Source organism: Spermophilus citellus, assembly GCF_964194105.1.
Source record: "Spermophilus citellus genome assembly, chromosome: 2".
NCBI classification, from domain to species: Eukaryota; Metazoa; Chordata; class Mammalia; order Rodentia; family Sciuridae; genus Spermophilus; species Spermophilus citellus.
The window spans coordinates 91733616-91746830 of record NC_138183.1 but is presented as its reverse complement, the minus strand read 5'-3'; positions in this window follow the sequence as shown (position 1 = coordinate 91746830).

Sequence of the window (13215 nt, the reverse complement as noted above, 5' to 3'; positions counted from 1 at the left end):
AAATTTTCCAGTTGTAATGTAGAAAGAGGTTCCAAGGGATTAGGCTCCACAGGTGCAGATTGGGCTATGCTGTCTTTAAATTTAGATTCTCGCCCTATGCTAAAATTAAATATTCAAGGACATGACTTTAATGGGCTGCTGGACACAGGTGCTGACCTTAGCATCATATCTTGTCAAGAATGGCCAAAACATTGGCCATTACAACAAGCCACTCAAATGCTTCGAGGCCTAGGAGTGGCAACAAATCCCCATAGAAGTGCTATGGTATTAGATTGGAGGGATCCTGAAGGATGTGAAGGAACTATACAAACCTATGTATTGGATCATCTTCCCGTAAATTTATGGGGACGAGATGTCCTAGATCAATTAGGATTGACATTAACAAATAACATCAATCCTAACGTGCCCACTACTAGGGCTAAACAAGGCTTTAGGAAAGAAAAAAGATTAAGAGAACAAGAACAAGGTATGACAGCATCTATTCAAATAGATCAAGAAATAAATAGACATGGATTGGGTTTTCAGAAAGGGCCACTGAGACAATCAAAATTACTTGGAAATCAGAAAGACCAGTGTGGGTTCCTCAGTGGCCCCTGACTAAAGAAAAGATACAAGTAGCCCATGACTTGGTCAGACAACAATTAGCGGAAGGACATATACAACCTTCCGTATCCCCCCATAATACTCCCATTTTTGTCATTAAAAAGAAATCTGATAAATGGAGATTATTACAAGATTTAAGAGCCATTAATAATGAGATGGTTATTATGGGACCTGCTCAATCAGGGATTCCCCAATTGTCTGCTTTACCAAAAACCTGGCATGTTTTAGCTATAGATATTAAAGATTGTTTCTTTTCAATTCCAATTCATCCCGAGGATAGTCCACATTTTGCATTCACTATCCCTGCACTGAATCATGAAGGTCCTGATCAGAGATATGAATGGAAAGTACTCCCTCAAGGGATGGCTAACAGCCCAACTATGTGTCAAATTTATGTTAATAAAGCAATCCAGCCACTTAGAAATCAAAATCCTGAACTACAAATATTTCACTATATGGATGATGTGTTTTTGGCACATAAAGATAAAAACACATTGCTAGAATGTTATGCCACACTTACAAACTTATTGAAAAATTATAATCTAGAGATAGCAATAGATAAAGTACAATTAAATCTTCCAATTAATTATTTAGGAGTTCTATTATCCTCAACCATGGTCCGTCCACCAAAAATTCAAATACGAGTAGATCAACTCAAATCACTTAATGACCTTCAAAAGTTATTGGGAGACATAAATTGGATAAGGCCTTATCTAGGCATACCAACAGGAGAGTTGGGACCTTTATTTGATATTCTAAAAGGTCCATCAGATCCAAATTCACCCTGCATGTTAACGCCTGAAGTAAGAAAAGCATTAAAAATCATTGAAACATATATGGAAAATATGCATTTGGATAGAATTGATATAAGTTTGCCTTTATTATTTATTGTACTACCAACAAAAAATATTCCTACAGGAGTATTTTGGCAAGAAGGTCCATTATTGTGGATACATTTATCTTATTCTCCTAACACTATTCTTACTAGATATCCTGAGGCTGTAGGACAATTAATACTCAAAGGAATAAAAGCAGCAAAGGGAGTGTTTGGGATTTCTCCCAATAAAATTATTACTCCATATACTATGGATCAAATTGATGAGTTAGCTAATGAGTTAAATACTTGGGCAATAATCATGTGTAAAACTAGTGTTTCATTTGATAATCACTTACCATCTAATCCTTTGTTGTCTTTTTGGTCTAAGCATCCTGTAGTTTTTCCAAAAATGACAAGAAAAACCCCTATCATAAATGCTCCAAATATATTCACTGATGGGTCAAACAATGGTACAGCAGCAGATCAAACTTTTACATTTTTAGTACCCAAACAATCAGCTCAAAAGGTAGAGCTTAATGCAGTATTACAAGCTTTTATGATGTTTAAAGATTCTGTATTTAATTTATTTTCTGATAGTCAGTATGTAGTTAATGCTATAGTATCCCTTGAAGATGCTGGTAGGATTTCACCTTCTTCTACTGTTTTCTCTTTGTTTTCCGCTATACAAAGTCTAATCTGGGACAGAAAAGATCCATTCTTTATAGGACATATCAGGGCACATACAGGATTGCCTGGAGCCCTTAGTATGGGCAATGAACTAGCAGATAAATCTATACATGACATACATATTTTCTCCACAATAGAAGAAGCTATAAATTTTCATAAAAGGTTCCATGTCAATGCTAATACTTTACAAAAGTGTTTTAAAATAACTAAAGAACAAGCCAGACATATAATAAAACAATGTCAAAATTGTGTGACATTTTTACCACAAGTTAATCTTGGAGTCAATCCTAGAGGACTGATACCTAACCATATTTGGCAGATGGACGTCACACACTTGCCAGAATTTGGAAAATTAAAATATTTACATGTTACAGTTGATACTTCTTCCGGATTTTTGATGGGCTCCCTTCATGCCGGAGAAAAACTAAAGATGTTATAGCTCATTGCTTACAAAATTTTGCCACTGTGGGCATTCCAAAACAGTTAAAAACAGACAATGGTCCTGGTTATACTTCCACCTCTTTTAAACAATTTTGCTCATCATTTGGCATTACTCACATAACAGGAATTCCATACAATCCACAAGGACAAGGCATAGTTGAAAGAGCTCATCAAACTATTAAAATGTACTTATTAAAACAAAAGGAGGGAATTGGAAAGGGGTATATACTCCCCAAAGATAAACTTAAAATAACCCTTTTTACTCTAAACTTTTTAAATTTGGATTCATCGGGACTTAGTGCTGTGGAAAGACATTTGTATCCAAAAAAATGTACATAAGCCTAAGGTACTTTGGAAAGATATTCTAACAGGACAATGGAAATGTCCGGATCCAGTGATAGTCTGGAGTCGGGGCTCTGTCTGTGTTTTTCCACAGGAGGAACAGCAACCGATTTGGATTCCAGAGAGATTAACCAAAACAATTTCTACAGAAAAAGAAAGATGATTTGACTCAAATCCATAACAGCTGATATCCAGAACTCCAGCTTGGCTATTCTTACATCTTCGACAGTGATCAACCAGGTTGCTTTTTTCAATATCTATTTTATTATTGCTTTTCCCACATCATAAAGTTCCATTTTATTTTTGAGCTCATAGAGACATAAATTAATGTTTTTCTGATCAGTTTTATTTTTTGACTATGGAGTTTTTAAACATTGCAATGGAGATTTCACCTAGGTAATCTACAAGGCCTTTACTATTGTCTTATATGTTGTATGTTACGTGTGCACATTTCTGTTTTGTGTTGTATGTCTGTATGTGCGTATGTCCATATATCATATATGAGGAGCGCTCATAAAAATATGGATCCCAAATTTTTTTTATTATTCACGTGATTTTAATGGTTTAATTTAATTTGGGTAAACAGCTGTTGAAGACTGTTTTAATATGTGTACAAATAAGCAGGTTAACAGATCTGTTTATTTACTTTCACCTTTCCTTTTCATTATATTTAATAATTCTGTTCAGGATAATGTAAATTGTTCTAAAAATTGTTTTCTTAATACCTGTTGAAATGTTACATTTTTTTTTTCTCTTTTCTTAACATCATTGTCAATCCCTATTTTCATCCCAGTGCCGGTGAAGACAAAGATGAAACCAAACTACAACTTCTTCAATAATTATCACAACAAACTGTATAAACTGATGCATCAATGAATAATAACTCAACAAGTAATGCTCAATCACTGAGACGATTTATTTTGGGAGGAAATGGACATATTGATAGATTCCTCCACTTTGAACTGCTTACAAAACTTGCCTGAACTATGTATCACTTGTATGCATTGTGCTCTATCTGTTGATGCAGCAAATTATGGTAGTGCTGGCATATCTTTGCTGATGTGTCACCAGTGATGCAATTTTTCCTAAAGAGCTGTCTATTGACTTGATGTCGTGGCATTTCTGTATCCTCCTCCCTTCTACTAGTGATGGTCTAATTTTGGGGGCCAACTGAGGTGAGGCAAAGAACTTCACCCCCCCACCGGCACCAAGGTCAAATTTGGGGGCCAACAGAGGTGAGGCAAAGAACCTCACCCCCCCACACACACACTGGTGCATAGGGCTATCCACAGGTATGGCTATATACTGGACCGGTAGTCAGTGACGGGTATGATTCAGTTGCAGTGGTATCAACCTAAGACAGGAGGCTGACCCCTAGAGGTCAGTTTTCCGATGACGGGTAAGAACCATATGTTGAATTGGACATACCTAACAGGCACGGTCCCTAGCCACATTGCCTGTTGCTTAATTAAACAGAAGGGGGTAGATGCTAGGAGCCACAAGCAAATAATATGATGCATGGCACTTTTGGTTGTAAGGTGACGCCAGCTAGCCATTGAGATGATATGATTATGTTAAGATTTACATTCATATGGAAATTGGACTCCTGCTGTTCACCTTGGCCTGCTACGGGACTCATGTTACGGGACTCCTGAAGAGTTCCCATTGGATGGGGAAGGATAGTAGGAGGGAATTCCGGGGGAGGTCCGGCCCCCCCCCTTCCGGTAGACACGCGCGTGGGTGGACCGGTTTTGGCTTGCCGGCGCATACGGAGTATTGGTGGCTTTTTCAAAAATAAAGTTTTGTTCCTGCTTGAGTGGCTCGTGATTCTGTGCCCAGCCAGACTGAGGCAGCTCACAACAAAATTTTATGTATATCTTATCCCTGATCAGCTATTACTGAGCACCAAAATAAGGAACATTTCTATGAAATTTGAGAACTTCCTTATAAATAAATCTTTTCTGACAACAGCACATTTCAACCTTCATTTTTAAGCCATATCACTTCTTACCCGAGAATCCTACTTATTTGGAGCATTTTTCTGTAACAAACATTGAAGCTAGCTTTTTTGATATCTAAAATTGATACCTATAATCCTGAATGGGTTATGGTGGACATACAGAAAAGTCCCATAGGTATTCATGGAGTGGGTACTATGTGTGACAGACAGGAGGTACCATGTGAATGTTTTGTTTCTGGAATGCCTGTTTCTGGACCAGCTGACAGGATGCGGAGATGACATGCATAGATACTTTTAATATAACAACTGCAAGCATAGGAGAGGATGACTTAGACCAGTGCTGGGTTTAAGAAAAGCTTGTTGGAGAAGATGACACTGAAGACAGGAATTAACTGAGGGAAAGGTGAGGCAGACATTTCCATTGGAGGAACAGCATGCCCAAAGGCCTGGAAGAATGGAATGGCATAGTACAGTATATGCAGGCACATATGTGTGACCACTTGCTATACCACCAAAGTACAATATAGGAAGTAGCAGGAATGGAAATTGAACAAAGAGCTAATACCAAATCATGAAAGCCTTAAAGATCATACATGGACTTTACCCTGCACAATATAAGACAAGAAACCTCTGGGAGTTCCCACCTGACTGCTCCAGGGGTTCAGCTTTTTGAACAGAGTATATGAAGGTTTGAAAGGATGAATATCAGAGATGGGAGAACAGTTGGGAAGGGACTAACCTAGAGACTTATGGGTCAGGAGAAGAAGAAGAAAGATTCAAGACACTGCAATTATTCAAATATGGGAGTAGAGGAAGGGGAGAGGTCAACATGCCTTTCTGGTAGTTTCTAGTTCAAACAACTGGTGGATGATGCCACCTTTGGTCCTAGGGGAAGAAATGTTGGAGGTCAAGTGATGTTTGAAGACCTTTAGGATATCCAATTGGTGGTACACCTCAGGAAACCAGCTACAGGTCTGAAGCTCAGGGCAGGAGTAAGACATGGATAGTAGTCATGGCGAAAACTCAGAGTGACTCATGCAGAGAGAGAGAAAGAGGGATGGAGGGAGGAATGAAGAAAGGGAAGGGGAGAAAGATGAGTAGAGAAAAGGTGCCCAGAAAAGAATTACAGCAGGAAAGACAGAAGGTCAGAGAGATCTGAAGAGCAGCAGGAGTAAGGAATAACAAAATTTATGGGCAGGAAACCCTAAATACTAAAATGTTTAAGAGACCAAAACTGTGAACAAATCTTAACAAGCAAGATGATTTCACTGAATTACTATAAAAACATAACTATAGATGACTCTATCATAACAATAATAAATAATTGTAATCAATTAACTCTAACAAAATAAAACTCCCAAGATTACATTAAAAATAGTAATGATAACCAATGATAGTTAAGATTAAGTGAATGTTACATAACACATACAATGCTGAGCACATAATATGCATCACATCATTCCATCACAACTCTATGAGTAATAATTGTTATTTTTATTAATATTGACATTTTATAATTGAAGGAACTGATATTTAAATAATTTGATCATGGTCATTGTTAGTAGGTTGGTGAATATATAATCTAGATCTGTTTTTATCAAAAAGATTGAGATCTTAACTTTGATATCATATTGATTCTCAAAATGCAGAGTGAATAAAGGTTCCAAGAACATTTGAAATATTGGACCAAATTAAAACGATTTTTGTAGAGCCATCTACAATGATGGATGAATCATTTAACACCAGGGATACAAAGTCATCATGTGATAAGATCTTATGGGATCACTGTCCCACATGCAGTCCATCATTGACGGAAATGTCATTACACAGCATGACTTTTATCTATGAGAGGACGCGTACCTTAATGTTAGCAGTTAATGCCACAGATGGTCATTATTATCTCTTCCTTACTAATTAAAATATTTTCAAAATTTCATCAACTGAATATATATTATCATACTTTCATAATTTAAAAGTTTTTAAAAACAATAACATTTTGAACCATCAAGAAGAAATTGAGGACTGGGGCCGTGGCTCAGTGGTAGAGCGCTTGCCTAGCATGTGTGAGGCACTGGGTTGGATTCTAAGCACCACATATCAATAAATAAAATAAAAATCCATCAACAACTAAAAATATATTTAAAAAGAAGAAGAAATTGAGAGATTAAGCACCTGAGGACTCTGCCCTTTCATTACCTATATTTCAGAGAAATATGCCCCCCTGTCGTCCTCTATTTGCTCAGCAGACCTCAAATTCTCATAATGAACTGATGTTTTTTGAAGTGGAATTTAATGTTAACTGTAAAGTTGTTCAATTTGAAAAAAGAATATGGTATATGAGAACAAATTGTAAAAATGTTAGGGTAAGAAGACTCTCAATAGATGATTATTCTTCCTTTCATTTACCCATCCATTCAAGTTTTACTGGGCACTTTCTGTGGGCCAAGTGCCATGCTGACGTTGAAAAGATAAAGCATGAGCTAAATTAACAATGAGTGTGGCTCAATGCTAGACACCTGCTTTCTAGAATCTCACTCTCTTCTCTTTTGTAACCAGACCACACCTTTTTCTTTCTCTATTTCTGTTCACTAACAATTTTCTTTCCTTTCTCTAACCATGTTTGTGCCTGATGGACATGTGGTAAAAATACAAGCTTTCATATAGATGATAATCATTCTGAGTTTTTCAAAATGTGTTTGGCAAGAGGAAAAATAAAATATATTTAAAAATATGTAAAAGAACAGTTGTTTTAGCCTAGTGGAGTTTTGATAGAAAGGTTAATCCAAAAACTCTTATGGCACTTTCAGGGGTTAAAATATAATCTGATTCTTGACAAGTGCTAAAATGAAAATGTACTATTATATTTTGGGAGGAAAATTATCTATAATGACTAAGTTAACCATAACATTTCATATTGCATATTATTTTAAAGTAAACATCAGTATGCTCTAGAAATAAACAGACTCAAATTTCATTTAAACTGCCAAATGCAGTTTTTGCTCAGTCTCCTGATTTTTCTAATTTTGCAAAATGCAATCTATTGAAACCAATAATATTTTAAAACAAAAGCAAAAACTTGCCAGTATTAAGGTTATTGGCAGCACATTAGTGATTTTATTATTTTGCCTCTGTTGCTTAACAGACCACCCCAAAACTTAATGGCTTCAGTTTTTAATCATATATTTGATCACAATTCCGTGAATCAGCACTTTGGTGTGGGCTCAGATAGGTAATTTTCCCACTGGCCTTTTCTGGCTCATTTGGCTATAATTAGAGGGTGGGAAGGTAGGGGAGGGTCTGGCAACTAGCTGCAATATGAGGGACAACTGGTTCATGTGTCTCTGACTCCCAGTTTCTTATCATAGCTCCTAGATTCCAAAAGAAAAAAGAAGGGTGAAAACCCTGTGTGCAAGCACTATTACAAACAACTGCTTCGAATTTGCTTATGTCCCATTAGCCAATGGAAGTCACGTGACCAAGCCCAGCTTCAATAGGTGGCGAAACAGACTCCACCTACTCATAGTAGAGAAGCAAAATTGCATTGCAGAGATTTGTTTATTTGGCAATAAGAATAATGGCAGCCATTTTACAAACAATCTTCCACAATAATTAAAGGTTTCCCTTGTCTTATGATGGACTCACAGAAAGAGATATAAGAGGTAATTTCTAGTGTTAATATTCAGTATTTATAGAATTAAGAGCTAACAAGCCAGAAAGGAAGTGAAATACTGTTCTCCCTTAACAAAGATTTACTATGTGATTTGATATCTTGTAGGATAATGTCTTCATTTTCTTCTGCTTCAAAACATTTTATGTAATTTTTCAAATATTTTCTCTCCAAAAGAGTCTCAAAATCAACTTGTAAAAGTTTCATTAAAAAGCCTTTATTGACCCTGGCGCGGTGGTGCACACATGTAATCCCAGAGACTTTGGAGGCTGAAACAGGAAGATCATGAATTGAAACCCAGCCTCAGCAATTTAGCGTGGCCCTAAGCAACTCAGCAAGGCTTCCTCTCTAATAAACTATCATAGAGGGCTGGGGATGTGGCTCAGTGGTTAAGTGCTCCTGGGTTCAATGCCTGGTATCAAAAATTAATAAATAAATAAAATAAAAGCCTTTATTGAAATTTTGACAGTGGTTGGATTTAACTTATAGATCAATATGGAGAAAACTGACAACTTTACAATAACGAGTATTTCCATCTTTTCAGTTAGATAAATACTATATTTTCTCCTCATTCAGCTCTTGTTTGTTTTTTTAAATTTATTCCTAGGTGCTCTGTAGTTTCTGTTGGATGATCATTATTACACTGCCTCATTGTTGAATTAAGTGTGTAGTAGGAAAATATTGGGTTTTGTACATTGATAGAGTATCTAAACACCTTAAGGAAATCTTATGGGCTCTAGTTATTGTCAGTAGACTCTTTAATTTCCTAGATGAAAAATACATTGTTTCTAAACCTTTTTGATCTTAGAAAACCTTACCTTTATTGTGTTTTATTGTTATTTTTTTCCTTTTCCACAGTGTCTTGCTAAATTGCCCAGGCTGGCCTCAAGCTTTCTATTCTCCCCTGCAGACTTCCCTGTTACTGGGAGTACATGTGTGTGCCACCACATAGCAGGAAAAATTAGACTCTTAAAAAAATATTGAGATTTGGTTCACATGGCAGTGAGGATTTAGGGAGCATAGTCCCCAGGGCTGCTGTCATTTCTGACACCATAAATTTAGGAACCACACTCAGATTCAGTAATTTGATGAAAGGACTTGTAGTAGTCATTGAAAACTATCACACTTATGAATAATTAAAGGAAAGATGCAGATTAAAATCATCCAAGGAAATAATATTCACAAAGCTTCACATTCTGCTGGAGTCAGGATATGTAGGACAATGCACACGGATTGGTGCCACCAGGGAAGCTTGCCTAAGCCTCCATGATCAGAGTAGTTACTGGGGCTGCATTCTGTAGGCATGATTGGTTGGTTGACTGATTACCCAATTAGTTGATCTCACTATCCAGGTTGACTGAATCAATGTGACCCCCAAATTATATTTTTGGTCTTCATTGTATGGCCAGCCCCCATCCTAAGTCACCTTGTTACCATATGCTAACTTAAGGCCTAGGGACAAAGATTATTTCCCAGGAACCAAAGGTAAACCTTTGGTGGGTGACAAAATTAACATCTTTACTATGTAGGAGATTATACATGTTCATTTTTATTATAAGTCATAGCAGATAATCTTAAAAACATTTAATAATTGAAATAATACTAAACCCTTTACATGTAAGCATAGACAATTTTTTTTTATAAAAAGCAGTCTATTTCCCAAAATTAAGAAAAACAACCATTACTGATTTACATTTTTTTCAAAACTAATGTCTGACTGAACAGAAAGGGCTGGAGTCTCTATATGCCTCTACATTCAATCTGTTCCAATATGTCTTATACACACTTAACATGCACACATATGAATTAAAAGTGTTGTTAGAAAAGAGAGGAGTATTTTAATAGTTTTAAACTCAAATAATTGTAGCCATTCTTCTTTGATATGTAGCAAAACTTAATGTGGTAGATTTTTAAAGGTTAATTGTAAGGTGGAATATGAAATCACATTAGTGAACATTTCATAATTTGCTATATTAAAATCCAACCAGCCTATCTTGTGTTTTAATGAATTTTTTTCCATGCATGATTTAGTAATATCATGCTTTGGTCTTTAACAATGTTTCTCACTGAGTTATGAAGATAATCTAAATATTTATACATTTTATTTTATGATATTAAATAAATCGTATTTGTTAATATCACCACTGATCTTATCTTAAAATTCTCTAACGATTGGAAAAATGTAAGACTCACTGTAGTTTTTCCAAGTTCTTAATTTTTGCATGAATATCAAATTTCTCATTATTGGCAATAAATTGTTATTTTCCTTGTGTGTGTGTTTATAAATGTTTTACCCATTTACAAATCTGAAAAACATAGCTGTCCTGCAGTCATTCTTTCAAGTAAAAATTGTGTTCAATTTTAAAAAGTGGATAACTTATTCATAACTCAAATAACCATATAAGAGTTTTTTCTTGAGAAAAACATTCTATATGTAATTTTCTCACTGTGATTCATTTCCAAAGTGTACATACTTTCTATTTTTTTCAGCTCTTTAACGTGAGAATTATCTAGACTATGTTTTCAAAATTTTAGCTGTCATTTTGTCATTTTATTGCCTTTTGGTTTATGTGCTCCTTTTTGGAATTTCAAGCTACTACATTTATGGCTATTATTAGCTATATGATAAAATTTTGTACCTATTTTAGTGCATTCAAAGGGAATGTGTAATCTCTGATTTTGGCAGCATTCTTTCTTACAATAGAATATAAATCTAACTATCTTATTTTCCCATATCGCCATCTTTGTTGTTTTATTAGAGAAATATGTTAAAGTATTCTACCATACTGTGGGTTCATCAATTTCTCCTTTTATTACTATCAGGCTTTATGTATGTATTTTGAAGGTATAGTATTTAGGCACATGATATTTTATCTTCATGGAAGAAAATATCTTTTAATAATAGGAACTGTAACTCTTATTTTGTGTAATGATTATGTTACTGAAATTGCTTTTATTTTGTTAAAGTTTACAGTTTTTTTAAAAAAATAAACTTCATTTTGTTTATTCTTATTATAGAATAACACACATTGGGCATTTAAAAGATAGTCAAAAAGAAGAGAATAAATATCATTCATAATTATAATACCTAGAGATAATCTATGTATATTTAGATATAATCTTTCAACCTTTTCTAAGTATTTAAATTAAATTAAAATGAATACATGCTATTTTATGAGTTGTTTCATCATAAACACCCTTTAACACTACTTGTAAAGAGCTTCTCAAGTCTCTTCGTTTTCATCCTCTTATCTTCTTGTACACAGCACATAGCTATTAAGACAAGTTTTGTTTGATTGGTTGATTAGTAAAAATTGTTTAAATTCATTGAAGTTTTTATCACTTCATACTGATTTAGGTCTATTTACATTTACTTGTTCCTGGTTTATTTCAATTTATTCTTACCATTTTACTTTGTGCTTTAAGTTTACCATGTTTTCTTGTTTGTTTATTTTAATACCATTTTCATTACTTTGTTGGACTGATCATGTTTTCTTTTTGTTGTTGCACCTCTGCCCTCCTCAAATGTTTGAAGTTATAAATTATATTCTTTTTTTTCCCTAATGTTATCTTGAAATTTAACCCATAAAAAACTACTACTTTCTATCAATTTCTCAAGTTAATCAGTTTTTATATGTTCTTCCTAAAGAAAGTAATGACTTTTCTTAAGGCTACCCCTTTTGTACTCTCCTCACCACCTTGATATTGTATCACACAAATTGTTTGCTCTGCTTTGCTATTGATATATTTTCTTTGTAATCCATCCTTACTTAGACTGAACAGTAAACATTACATTTTCTTCTTAGAGGAGAGAAAAATAGAAGTATTCAATCATATTTACTTGAAAGCATTGTTATACAAATATGAAAGAAAGTAAGAAAACATTTTATTGCTTAAAACCAAAATTTCTCTTAAGTAAATAAGAGTCTCCACAGGAAAAACCTTAGTGAGTTGCTGGGTAGGGACATGGAGAGAGGTTTCAGAATGGAATGGTTGAATGGAAAACACAAGATGGTAATTCAACTGCTTTTGGTAAGTGAATTATAGATTGTGAGAGCAGAAAAGAATGAGAAATACAATGTAGAATGTAGCAACATGGCAAGATACAGAATCTGGGTGACAGAAATAGTGTATGGACTCATAGGTAATGAGGGATATCTAATATTCACTTTAAATTATTTGCTGTATCCTGACATGTGTGTCCTTCACTATTATCTATAAATTCTAATAAAAGTCTGCTGCCCATCACTTCCCTTCACTGACTACTCTTGATTTTGTATATAATGGAGGAGTGTGGTATCTCAGACAATAAAAGTTTTGTCTCACTGTGAGTTAGTGCTGAGTGGAGACAGGCAGATCTGAGATGCAGAGTGGGCAATAAAAGTATAGGGAAAGCAGAAAATTAGATTCAGAGGGCACTAGAAAAAAATACCTGAACAATTTAGTGGATTCTTAGAACAGAGGAGCCTATAGAACCAAGAATGGAAATCAAACTGCTCTTAGCTATGTCTTAATGGGCAGGGGTATGGGGCAGATGATCAATACGTGACAGCTTTTACTCTCACTGATGAAAAGTAATGATGACCTCCTCCCTACCTTTAGCAGAGGGTTAAAATGTGAACCACATGAGTTCCTACTATGATGTTCATCTTATGCTGCTGGGGATGTAGGCTCACTGGTAGAGTACTTGTCTAGCAT